Source organism: Bos taurus, chromosome 22 (genome assembly GCF_002263795.3).
Source record: "Bos taurus isolate L1 Dominette 01449 registration number 42190680 breed Hereford chromosome 22, ARS-UCD2.0, whole genome shotgun sequence".
Lineage (NCBI taxonomy): Eukaryota > Metazoa > Chordata > Mammalia > Artiodactyla > Bovidae > Bos > Bos taurus.
In genome coordinates this window covers 45,482,060-45,495,689 of record NC_037349.1, presented here as the reverse complement: position 1 = coordinate 45,495,689, position 13,630 = coordinate 45,482,060, and the positions used below count along the sequence as shown (strand labels likewise).

The window sequence follows — 13,630 nt, the reverse complement described above, 5'->3', positions numbered from 1 at the left end:
GCCACAAAAAGAATGAAATAATGCCATTTGCAGCAACACAAATGGACCTAGAGATTACACTAAGTGAAGTCAGTCAAAGACAAATATCATACGGTATCACTCATATATGGAATCTAATTTTTAAAAAAGATACAAATGAACTTATTTATAAGACAGAAACAGACTCACAGAAATCGAAAACAAACTTATGATTGCCAAAGGAGAAACATGGAGGGGAGGGATAAATCAAGAGATTGGAATTAGCATTCATACACTACTATATATAAAATAGGTACTCATCAAGGACCTATTGTATAGCACAGAGAATGTTACTCAACATTGTGTAAGAATCTATGTGTTAAAAAAAAAGCTGAAAAAGAATACACACACACACACACACACACATATACCTAGAACACTTTGTTGTGTCCCTGAAACTAACCCAATATTGTGAATCAAATATACTCCAATAAAATTTTCAACAAAGAAGCAGATAACAATAAAGTGACTATTACATGCAAGACATTGTACTTATTCTGGTACAGATATATGTTGAGCAAGGTTGAGACCCTTCCTATAAGTCAGGACTTTTGACTCAGTGTCAGCACTTTTGGCTTTTTAGGCCAATGATTTTTTTGTATGACCATTTTTTTTATTGGGAAAGTGGTTTGAGGGAGCACTACCCTATGAATTACAAGGTGTTTAGCAACATCCCTGGCATCTACTTACATAGATGCCTTAAAACCCTAGTTTGACAATCAAAAATGTCCCTGGACTCTGCCTAGTGTCTCAGCGGAGAACCACTACCTTAAGCAAAAAGATGAGGAAAGGAAATCTGAGAGAGGCAAAGTCCAAGGCTGCTTAGCTGGTCAGAGAGTGGATGAAGCAGAAGCCAGAACTGATCTTTGATGTCAACATGACTTTGTTTCTATGTGTCGAGATCCCAGGGGTGGGAAATCCCAGGCCAGAGCCACTGTGATCTTGCCTTGTTTGCCATCAATACCAGTCACCCTTCAACTGTACCTTCTGATTCTTTGGGTTTTTCTCTTCCTATCAGCCAAATCACATCAGTCACAAACATTTAATTCTTGAAATGTAGAGAAAACTCTAGGTGACCCATGTTCTGACCCCGAGACATCCTCACATACTGATATGAATGTAAGTCAATTCTCCAATGAGCCCCCGGATGCCTCTTTGGAGTCCAGTTCATGTTTTCACTCCTTCAACAGTATATCGGTAAGGGGTTGTACAGCAAGTCGGAGAAGACAGACAGTTGGGATTATTATATTCACCAAATATTTTGGAATTTTTAAACTTCAAAGTTGTACTTCAGTTCCAACAGTGGCCTAACCTTTTCAAGGGTTATTCTGTAAATGTATGCAAGATAAAGAATTTCCTGGGACAGTGTCTTCCAGGATCCTAAGCCTACATTCATATCTAATTTATAATCACCCTGAAAAAAAGGGGGTTCATTTTACAAGGAGCTCATGTTAGCCCTGGTCTGCCATTGTGCAGAGGAGTGACAAGTGCAATTTATAATGAATAATCATTGCAATCAGTTGCCCTTAAGAAGGAACCAGGGACATGCTCTTCAGAGGTAGAAACTGTGAGTCACACAGTCGACTTTTGCTGCCTGAAATGGTGCCAAGGGCACTGGTTGCTGTTGACCAGATTCAGAGGACAGGGCAGAATTAATTCAGCCATCTACTGGGATCTAAGTTCCCTGGCTTGGAAGACCTAGATTCTGGTTCCAACTGTGCTATTAACTCGTCATGAGATCTGTAACCTGATGCGAAGAGCTGACTCATTGGAAAAGACCCTGATGCTGGGAAAGATTGAAGGCAGGAGGAGAAGGGGACCACAGAGGATGAGATGGTTGGATGACATCACCAACTCAATGAATATGAGTTTGAACAAGTTCTAGGAGTTGGTGCTGGACAGGGAAGCCTGCTGTACTGCAGTCCATGGGGTTGCAAAGAGCTGGACACAGCTGAGCAACTGAACTGAACTGAGATCTGTAACAAGACCTTTCCTTTCACTGAATCTCAGTTTCCTCAATTCTAAAATCAGACCAATGGAGTAGATGAGAGCAAAGGACTTGTCTTGTTTGAACAGATAATGATTTTCCACAAGCATCCTTTCTCCACAGTAGTCAGGGCGATAAGCCTGGGAGTTCCCCAGGGGAAGGGCCTACGAAGATGATGACATTGATGATAACATCTCAGGGCAAGCAAGCCTTGAATGGATGACTCAAGGGACAAGCGTGGGTGTGGTTTGCACTTGGAGCCCAGAACTGCCTCTGCCATATCTGCCACTGTTTAGTCGGATTGGACTCTTGAGACCAGACCCCATGGACCATAGCCCACCAGGCTCCTCTGTCCATGGGATTTCCCAGACAAGAATACTGGAGTGGGTTGCCATTTCCTTCTCCAGGGATCTTCCCAACCCAGGGATTGAACCTGGGTCTCCTGCTTGGCAGGAGGATTCTTTACTGCTGAGCCACCAGGGAAGCCCATCTCACCTGATCCCAAACCAAGGATAATTTGCTCTGGGATATAAGGGATTTATAGGTTTGTGAGAACCAATGTGTGAATCTGGGATTGGAGAGATAGTAAAAGGTCAGAGAGTAAAAAGACTTTGCAGATCTTATGGTCTCTGTCACAACTGCTCAGTTCTGCAATTGTGGCGTGAAGGCAGCCATAGATAATAAGTAGATGAATGGACGCGGCCGCAATCCAATAAAACAAGAGCACTGGAGGACTGGATTTGGCCCGGGCTGAGGTCGACAGTCCTGGGTGTGTATCTACGTGTCCTCTCTATCTTAATCAGTCCCTGGTGTCTGGGCCTGGAGAACAGCATGGCCACTTCCTAAAATGTCTACAATAATAACAGCCCATCTCCCCCTTGGCTCATCTTCCTGCAGTTATTGGAGCCTAAGAACCTCATTTTCCAAGAGCCCAGTTTTCAGCTGAGGAGCAAAGGTCTCCAAGATTACTGGCATCAAAAGCCACACTGTCTCCCTGCATTAGGCTCGGGCTGCAAGAGCAGGGAAATCAGACAGAAGGGATGGATGAAAACGCAGCACCCATGCACAGGAACTTGGCTTGTCTTCCCTGGAAAATCAAATCCAAGTGTTAAGAGTTACGATGCCCAATTACTGCAGGCGGCAGCTGGAGGTGGGGGCGGGGTGGGCTTTGCTCCCACCAGAACACCTTTCCGGCTCACACATGAGCACAATTTGGATCCTAACAGGGCTAAGAAGGAATAGTTTGATCGTGAGGTCATCGCATGGGGCTCCAGAGCCCAACTGACCTTTTGAAGTCTGCTCAGGGAACCTCATTATGTTGCATTTCTGCGTCGATCCCTCCTCTGATTTTTTTCAAGTCCCTTTGCTCCTGCATTCCTTTGATTAGATTTTTGCCTTGATAGAGAGGCACAGGCTGAGGGGAAGGGAGTCATGGAGGGAATCAGGAGGAAAGACCTGATTATTAAGTGAATAATCCCCCCCTGGGGGCCTTGGCTTGCTACTCCTCAGGCTGGGCTTGTTCGAGGGGATGTCTTTAAGGAGAAGTAATTCTCCAGAAGGCAAGACTCCCATTGCTGACCAACACTACTTGGAATGAATCAATGCAACCCGAGGGTTGCAAGCGGGAGCCCCTGCCAAAGCAAGCACAAAGTCTCCCATCTTGTAAAGCAGTCACTGGGAGCAGCTCCTTGAGAAAGGAAGCTGATCCTTCCTCATGACAAGCCACTCCTCCCTTGCCCCTTGAACATAAATGTGTTTGCTCAGCCCACTGTCTGCTCCTGGTGTGCATCTGCATCCTTGCGGCCATTTTTCATAGTAATGGCTCTCGACTTCCTGCTCGCAGAATGTCAGAGCACAGAGAGGTCCCCAGAGATTCTCGGTTCCCTTTAAGAAAATGATAAAGGGTGGCCTGGCGCATAACAGCCTGCACAAATCACCGATATACGCAATCTAGTCAGGAGAGGAGGTAACTCTCCCCCTGATTTCAACCTGCTGACGGGAACTCTGAGTCAGGCTCAGGCTTCCAGCTCAGTGATAGGCACTGCCCCACCCCCTTGCCCCACTCCCTGTGCCTTTCTTAGAAAGCCTGGCTTTCCCTGGACCACCACTGCTAATGATGGGGACGCCTCCTCTCTCTTTCCAGCTTCAACATATTGGAAGAGTTTAAAGGCACAAAGCAATCCTGGGGAGCTCCTCTCACTTGTTTGAATGAGAGAGAGGCTTGTAAATTTCAGAGTCATTAATCATGGTTGTAAAAAGACTGGCAAATAAAACCCAGGGAGACTGTCCTCCAGGTTGCAGCCTCTCCATGCTGATATTCCGTACCCAAGGCTGCTTGACCCCAAGACTCCAGGACCGTATGGGATCACTGCTGGAGCCACAACATCCCCTCCATAGGTGTTCCAGATCTCTCTTATGGTGTAAACATAGCAAGGGTCACAGAAAGTGTGACTGTGACATGGAGAAGCCCCCACAATGAATGGAAAGACCGCAGGGCTAACTTCTGTCCTGCCAGGACCTGCATCCTGGTCCCAGCTTCAACTTTAACATGGAGGGTGACCTGGGTTAAATTGCTCAAGGTTTCAACGCTTTGATCACAGCGCCTCCGGCTGCAAAGGTCTCTCCCTCTGACTCAAGGGCCGACACTGTATGATAACTTTTTCTTTATCATTGCAAACAGCACCAGCAAAAGGGACTCCTATTAGGTGCTAGGCATGAGCTAGCCTGTGCTCAATTGATCGGTAGGGTCCAACTCTTATGATCCCATAGACTGTAGCCCACCAGGCTCCTCTGTCCATGGAATTCTCTAGGTAAGAGTACTGGAGTGGGTTGCCATTTCCTTCTCCAGGGGATCTTCCCAACCCAGGGATCAAACCCGCATCTCTTATGTCTCCTGCACTGGCAGGCGGATTCTTTAGCACTGTGCCCGCCACCTGGAAGCCCTCATGAGCTAGTTCTGGGGCACAAAACTCAGTAAGACACACACCTGCCCTCAAACAACAAACAAACCTCTCTAATATCTCAAGTGTGTAATAATGATGACAACACTTAGCACAAACCAGGTGTCTAGTACAGTTTCCGAGGCTGTTTCTATTTACCAAGTCATCAAGTCCCCCTGAGCCCCTTTTAAGTACATATTCTTTTCATCGTAGTTTGAGGGATGCAAACAACAAGGCTCTCACAGGTCAAAACCATTGCTCGGGGTGATACGGGGATTAAATGATGAAGCTGGAGTCAGGCTCAGCCCGAACACAGGGCCATCTCTAGCTGCATTCTCACCTCAAGTGGAGTAACAGTGGGGTGAAGCTCCTTCCTCATTGTGTGCTGCTCTGACCTCATCAACTCACCTTTCCCTTTATTCTGAATCATTTTAATGAACTCCTTGTAGGAACCTGACCCAATACTGGCTTCTAGGGCAGCAGCCAGGAAAGATGGGGTCCCTGTTCTCATGGGGCTCACAATGCAACAGGAAAGACCCCTTCCCCACTAAAATCACCTTAAATCTTTCTTCACTGGTGAACATCCTCTGTCCCTAGAAACCTGGGGCATGAGTTGGAAAATATCTTCCCAGGGGACAGCAGGACAGGCTAAATTGCAAAGACCAAGTCACAGCTGGAGCAGCTCAAGGTTAGACTAGAAGGATTACACTTTCTCCCTTAACAGGATCATTTTCTGGGTCAGCAAAAGGGGCATCCATCAGGGGACACAAGGAGGTCTGGAGGGGGTGTCCCAGGCAGGAGTGACCGGGGGAGGCCTCCTGGGCACAAGGGCTGTGGCCAAGAAGGGTTCTTGGTGCTTCTGTGCCTCTGGAGGTGGGTGATGGGGCAGAGGGAGCCACTCGGGACTAGAGATTCTATCCAGGGGTCCTGACTCTTCAAGTGTTCCTGTGCCTCCAAGTCCCCTCTATGGCCCTAGGATGACATTCAAATGCATCATGGCGGGATCCACCAGCTGCTGACTGCCCTGTGCTGGGCACTGGGCACTGGGCACTGGGCTGAGTGCATGGCATGTATGTGGGCATTTAACCCTTGCCACCATCCTGCATGGTGAGTGTTAATACTTCCATCCCCACCCCACTCTCTGAATGAGCGCTACCTCAGACAAGAGGAAGCAAGGGAACCAGAGAGCAGAAGACTGCCAAGAAGGGAGGAGACAAGGGGAGGTGGGAGGACAGGGAGCAGGGCGGCGAGGGGAGCAGATAGGAGACGTGGAGGCAATTTCCTCCATTTGGGCTGGGGTGTGAGGTCGGGTCACAGCTCAAGTGTGTGCCCCTCATGGACGGAGGTGACTCGCTGAGTGTTTCAGGGCCTCTCCTGCTTACCCCGAGCCTCACATACCCACCCTCCATCCAGGAAAACTGCATTTTCTCACTTCTACATTTGGAGGTTCCTTAAGCGATTTCCTGTGAACTAAAGGTTTTGTCTCATTCTGATGTGGTAGAGACAGTGGAGCCCAGAGAGGGAAGGCTCACCCAGTGGGTGAGTGATGGCAAAACGAGGCAGTTAAGAATGTGGCCTTTACAATCAGAGGTGTCGGGTTTGAACCCCAGTTCTGCAGCTTACAGGTCAGGGGTCATGGGCAAGCCACATTATCTCCTCAAGCCTGGTTACTTCTGTTGTAAAAGGACAAACAGAACTCCCCACAGGCTTTGCTGAGAACGTGGGCTGAAGAACCTACCACAGAGACGGGTACAAAGTAATCGCTCAATAAACAATAGGAGGCATTATGTTCAGTCTCATTCAAATTCTGCCTCTTATTCCTAAAGTCAGGGCAGAATCTGAATTTAGGGCCAAGAGTGACACGAGGTTCTCCAGTCGTTTCAGAACTAGGAGCCACCAGAACAGTAGGGTCCCCATGGCTTTGAACAGAGAGCAGTTAAGCGTCACAGTCAGTAGAAGACACCAAGGTGGAGAGGTGAGGGGTCCCCACAGCATCCAGTGACCAGAGTCTTGCATCTGAAACAGCCTGGGGCACGTGGGGCCGTAACCCACCCCCTGTGCGTCCAGAATGTGCTATTTCACCGTGTATGACTTCCCTGGGTTATTTCAGTGGCTCAGAGCTTCATTTCCTACCGGAGTTTCCGAGTGGGGGTGATGCACGTTCCCCTCATGCCTGACTTGTTATTTCACCAGGCCCCTCTTCTAAACGACAGGGGAAATATCCCCTGGAATATTGGAAAGCAGGAAACTACTTTTCAAAAATAAATGGGTACCTTAAGCCAGCCTTCCGGAATCCTACTACACGACCGCCTTCCAAATTCAACGACGGCCAAAAGCGTGTGTGAGTGTGTGCAGGCCCAGGGATATTATTTTTAGAAAGAAAGACTGGAGCAGGGGGAGGAGAAAAAGGAAGTCTACATAAGCCAAGGTTGAGGGGTGGTGCTAGAGCAAATGACTTACACACGGGACACAAGCATTTGGGGAAACTGAGGGTCCAGGGACAGGGTGAGCTGCCTGCGGCAAATGACAGGGGGAGGAAGGGAAAGTGTCAGTCGCTCTGTCGTGTCCAGCTCTTGAGACCCCATGGGCTGAAGCCTGCCAGGCTCCTCTGTCCTTGGGATTCTCCAGGTAAGTATATCGGAGTGGGTAGCCATTCCCTTCTCCAGGGGATGTTCCCGACCCAGGTCCAGGTGGCGCTAGTGGTAAAGAACCCAGTTGCCAATGCAGGAGACATAAGAGACACAGGTTCAATCCCTGGGTTGGGAAGATCCCCTGGACGAGGGCATGTCTACCCATTCCAGTATTCTTGTCTGGAGAATCCCATGGATAGAGGAGCCTGGTAGGCTACAGTCTATAAGGTTGCAAAGAATCGGACATGACTGAAGTGATGGCATGCAGACAGATTCTTCTTTACTGTCTGAGCCACCAGGGAAGCCCCAACAGTGGAAGAGGGGGGCTCAAATAGATGTGAGGCTCTGGCATATGAGAAGGGCTGTCTAGCCCTCTCTTGGCCCTGTGATCTGTGGGACCACCTCCCCTAGCCCATAGGGACCCAATTTCTTACTATTAAACAAAACAAAACAATAGCGTTAAGCCCCAAATTCCAAACCATTGTCCCAGTGCAGCCAGAGTGAATTTACTAAAACAGAAAGAGATTAAGCTCCTCCCTTGTTGCAAGACCCTCCAAAGCTTCGCTTACCCTCAGGAGAAAGACCAATCCACCTCCTCTAGCTTCTTTCATCTCCCAGCTCCCTCTCTCTGATCTAGCGCTCTCCTTTCCTTGTCACATGGCAAACGCAGATCCACTCTTCCATCTCAGGCTAGATAGCAGCTCCTTAAGAAATCTTCCCTGAGCCCCAGGTTTAAGTCAGATGACCCTTGCCCTGGCTCCCAAGGTCCTCCCGACCCAGCCACCTTCTGCTGGCACTTTCCACATGTATCAGCCTGGTCTTCGCAGTTACACCACACGTCCATGGGGAGAGGGACCCTGTCTGGAGTCCACCGCTGCGTGCTAGCATGGTGCCCAAAGCATGGCATGTGCCCAAATAAGTATTTGTTGATCCACTGAGCTGATCCGATACTGCGCCTGAAGTAACGTCTTACAGAACGCAAATTAATCAGTCTCTAAGGAGCTGAAGTCATAAAATGATTAGACTGCAAAATATAAAATTTGAAACTGAAGGATTCTGGTAGCAGTGAATCCAAACTTCCCATCTCCCATGGAAATAAACACAAGGGTGTGGGCAATGGCCAAAGAGGGGGAGAGCCCTACCATCTGATTCTGATATCGAGAGACTTCTAGCACACGCAGAGGCAGGCCTTGAGCTGCTCTCAAGGAGCACGCTGATGGGCTCCCAGCTCCCTCTGTCCAATGTCTCAACCCTGCCCGACAGGAAGGGACTGTGAAACCTCAAGCTTTTTGCCTTGAGATTAGAGGCATCTAAACCTGTAGCTTAAGAACTTTTGCCACATGTAATTATTGGCCTGAGACATCAGTCACCTTCAGAACTTCTGCGCTGACAGAGGGCAAAAGAAAGCGTCTAGAATATCAAAAGGTGAAGGGTCCAGATTACAAAGGGAGACGCAAGGAGGGCTTTTCCCAAGTCGCAGCCTTTAATTGACTCCAGTCTCTGCTGAGCACCTTGGCCTCTTTTGTCAGCATGCTGCGAGGCACGCTGGGCTCCACGGACACAGGTAACTCGCTTCAGACCTGGGCGGCCAGCGACACGTCTCCCGGAGAAATCTCCCCTCACCGCCATGCCGGGTTCCAGGAACCAGCACCTAGGAAGGCCAAGTCTGCTGAGGAACAGTCTGAGAAGCTGGGATGGGTCTGGAGGGCAGAGGCAGAGGATGGTCATGTCCTCCCTCCCAGCCCTTCAAGTGACAGACTCCAGAAAAAGCACGAGAATATCAAAGGGTGAGAGGCCAGGCCCCACACTTGACAAACTTTGCACCGAAGGGAAGCTGACTGGCTGGCATTTTTAATTCAAAGGTCAGTTGAACAAATTTCACAGTCAGCTCATTCCTTTGGGTCCTCGTTTACCAATCTGTGAAGTGGTTCTAGAAAATTATCTGCGCCTCTGGCCCCCCATTCCCACTTTAGAGTGTGGGCATCTTGTTAAATAAAACAAGGCCCCCTCTTAGAAAGACGGCATATGTAGTTTGTGTCAACCTCCAGTTCAGTGCAAACGCAGCTTTTCTCTGCACTTGCTTAGATATAAAGAAATCATAGTCTGCTTTGGAAGGAAATTAAAAAGACAAACCAGAGTGATTCCTGCAGAAAGCCTTAGAAACCAAAGTCCTATTTATTCTGCATGGAGAACACAGGCAATGAGGACACATATTTCAAAATCTTTTTATTGTTTTTTTTAATGTTACATTAATATTGTACTTGCCTGCAAAGAAGTCCAAAAACGAACTGAAGGGCTTTAGAATCACAAATGAAAGTGTGGCCAATTAGTCTATTAGAACACTGCAAACTGCCCCCCATGCTCAAATTGTGGATAAGCCCATCACCTCTGATTCATCTCTCTGCATGATTTGGGAGGCAGCACAGAGGAGATGCTCTGTATGATCTGACTGTCAAATCCTTTGAGTTTATTTAGGATTAAAAACTGGTATCAAAAGGAATGTCAAGCAGAGGAATCTAAATAATTAAAATCTGTTTAATGGCTATAGACCTCATCCCTTTCTCTTTGCATTTCTGTCCCCAGCTTTTTCTTTTTCTCTGAATTCCCCACAGACCCGTGGGACTTTGCTGGGCAAAACTCAGCTCTCCTCTGGTTGCTGGGCTGTGCTTATTAAATGTGGATGAATGTCAATGTCACCCAGCTCATTAATAATTGATTTCCAGCCCTGTCTCTATTTGCAGAGCAGAAGCCACTTACAGAGTCTATTATTCCAACTCTGTGTGTGGGTCACGGGGCCAAAGAGGTTCCACTAGGGGTAACCTTTGTTGACAGCCATCACCATGGCAACTCCACACATCTCCAGCCTCCACTCAGATGCCCACCAAGAGTCGAGTCCTGCCCTGCACTAGGGACGGGCCTGGAGTTTGCCGAGCTACATGGCTATGCAAGCAACACTGCTGGCAAAATGGGATTTTTCCGTTTTAATTTTGGTCTTTGTCAAATAGCATTGCATTCTTTAACGAACACATTTGGAAACCGTCATGGAAAAGGGCATTTCAGATTTTAAAAAACAAAACCCTGTTTTCTTTCTGTTTCCTCAGGCAAAATATAAAGACAAAGTAAATCTCCCTCTGGCTGCTTTTAGGTCATTTTAAGTCAATGAAACCTATATAATCCCGGAATAACCGATTGTTTCTTTTCCACACGACCAAAGGCGGCAAGCTTAGACGGGAAGAATTACTGTTTTGCTTTTAACCAACCTATTAATATTTGGTCCTACCAGCCACGCTTCCTCTATCCCTCTACCCCTTCTTTGAAGATTCCCCCCCACTAAATTAATGTTTAACAATTAAATGCAGCCAACGGAGAGTTTTGAAAGATCCACACAATTACGGATTGGGTGGGCATGCAGAGCCTTTAATTTAAGTGGGAAATGTTTCCCAAATTATGGCTTGAGACCTCACAGCTAATTACATAATTTTCAGCATCTGAAAAAACATTAGCTGAGAAAACGCAAACAGAATCACACTGATAATGAGAGAGGGAAACCTGGAAGTGGGTCCACCTATTATTTTAGAAAATAAAGCTACTAGATGTATCAACGAAGAGCGCACAGCAGAAGCACCGTGCTAGAACACCACGTGGTTTGAAAGATCATCTGTCCCATATTTGTCAAGTTGAGGCAGGACTCCTGATTAAACAAGACCACACGTTTGTGAAATAGTGTGTGTTTCACCCCTGCCTGCCAATTTTCTAAGGCATATTTTTCATACTGAAGCCTCTGCTAGGTCTTGCAAAGAAACAACGTATTTAATTTTATTTAGTCCAAAATTGGCTGAATTTCTGTGATTGTATAAAAAGAATACTTATTTAAGTAATGTTTATTAAAACAAATCAAAGATATTTTGAAGTACTTATTATAAAAAATAATACTGATTTAATACGTCCTGGGGAGAAGATCATGGCATCCGGTCCCATCACTTCATGGCAAATAGATGGGGAAACAATGGAAACAGTGAGAGACTTTGTTTTCTTGGGCTCCAAAGTCACTGCAGATGGTGACTGCAGCCATGAAATTAAAAGACGCTTGCTCCTTGGAAGAAAAGCTATGACCAACCTAGACAGCATACTAAAAAGCAGAGACATTACTTTGCCAGCAAAGGTCCATCTAGTCAAAGCTATGGTTTTTCCAGTAGTCATGTATGGATGTGAGAGTTGGACTCTAAAGAAAGCTGAGTGCCAAAGAATTGATGCTTTTGAACTGTGTTGTTGGAGAAGACGCTTGAGAGTCCCTTGGACTGCAAGGAGATCAAACCAGTCAATCCTAAAGGAAATCAGTCCTGAATATTCATTGGAAGGACTGATGCTGAAGCTGAAACTCCAATACTTTGGCCACCTGATGCGAAGAACTGACTCACTGGAAAAGACCCTGATGCTGGAAAAGATTGAAAGCAGGAGGAGAAAGGGACAACAGAAAATGAGATGATTGGATGACATCACCGACTTGATGGACATGAGTTTGAACAAGCTCTGGGAGTTGGTGATGAACAGGGAAGCCTGGCATGCTGCAGTCCATGGCATTTCAAAGAGTCAAACACGACTGAGCAACTAAACTGACTGGGAGAATTTTAAGTGAACTTTTTATGCCCCTGTGCAACCTGAATTTCTCTGAATACCCTTTAGGAAAAGCCAGATGAATTTTGTGCCTTATGAACAAAGACTCTGAGTCCCAGAAGGAGCATCTTCAGGGGGCTCTTGAAGGAAGAGAATGGTGGATCCCAACATTTCCAGGCCAATGCCCTTTGGGTCCGACTTCAATGATGCCCTGCCTGAGAGATGAGGCTACACCACTGAGACCTAGACTGATGGTCTTCGAGGCCATGATTGTTATGGGATAAGTCAATGTGCCTTTCTGCACCATCCTCAAAAGAACGTGCTTTTTAAGTGAAAAGACAGAAGGTACTTGGGGAATTGGGGTGACACGCACTTGGGAGACCAGGGGTCCAGTTCATCAGAAGAGGTGCCTTCTCCTCCCATGGGAGTCATTTTATACTGTGCTCTTCCACTCTGGCTAAGAACAACTGAGAGCTAGGAGACTAGGCTGGTGCTACTGCAGCCTGATCTTTGCTACAAAGTATGGATGCTGAGGTGGCTGGGGGCAGGGCTAGGGGTAAGAGGGAGCCTATCCTCACTTGGGTGAAGAAGGAAATGGCAACCCGCTTCAGGATTCTTGCCTGCAGAATTCCAAGGACAGAGGAGCCTTGGAGGCTGCAGTCCATGGGGTGGCAGAGTCAGACACGACTGATTGTGTATGCACATACACATCCTCACTTGGGAGAAGAAGATATAAGATTTAATGAAGGCTCCACCACTGACTTGTTTTTGCCTAGGATGTGCCTTTTAATTTGAGGTCTTAGATTCTCCATCTGTAAAATGAGGGGGGTGGACCCCAGTATCTTGAAGGCCCCTCCAAGCTTTACCATTCTTTATCCTACTCTCCTGGGAGTGACACTCAAAGCCACATTCACACAATAACTATACCATGAATAGCTGCTTTTAAAGTCAAATCCTCTTCTCTGAGAAAGAATTGTCTTTGTTCCTTTAAAGAGCAAGGTCAGTTCAGACCAGCACCCCACAGACCAAATGCTTATGCAAAGCTTGTGCCTTTTCTGGGAGGCACCTGGGGCAGTCTTGTAAGGGCTGGCTGTTCCCTACTCTGCAGAGACACTCAGATAACAGCTTCTCTTGTTATAGTCTGGCTCCCACTCCCTATGAAGAAAGCAAGGGGTTGCAGATGTGCAGAAGCCAACAAATACATATATGTATAAAGTTTTTTTTGGAAGAAAATTTCAGAAACTCTGAAAAGTTAGGCTCCAAGTCTGGGTTCAGCTCAGGTCTGCCTTCTGATCAAAAGTCTCCATTCCTGAAATGCTATCTGAGAGAAAACAACTTCGTTCAGGACATCAAGCCGTGAAGTCACCAAGTTTTGAAGGAGATCAGCCCCCCAGACCGCCATTTGTTATGCAAGCTGCATGCAATGTACAAGGTCGCTAATT

General features: G+C 47.0%; 1 protein-coding gene across 7 annotated transcripts in view; it reads right to left on the bottom strand.

The window, feature by feature from the left end:
* Positions 1-13,630, bottom strand: part of ERC2 (ELKS/RAB6-interacting/CAST family member 2) — a 980,761-nt gene that overhangs the window by 24,447 nt on the left and 942,684 nt on the right. The gene's annotated exons all lie outside the window — the stretch shown is intronic.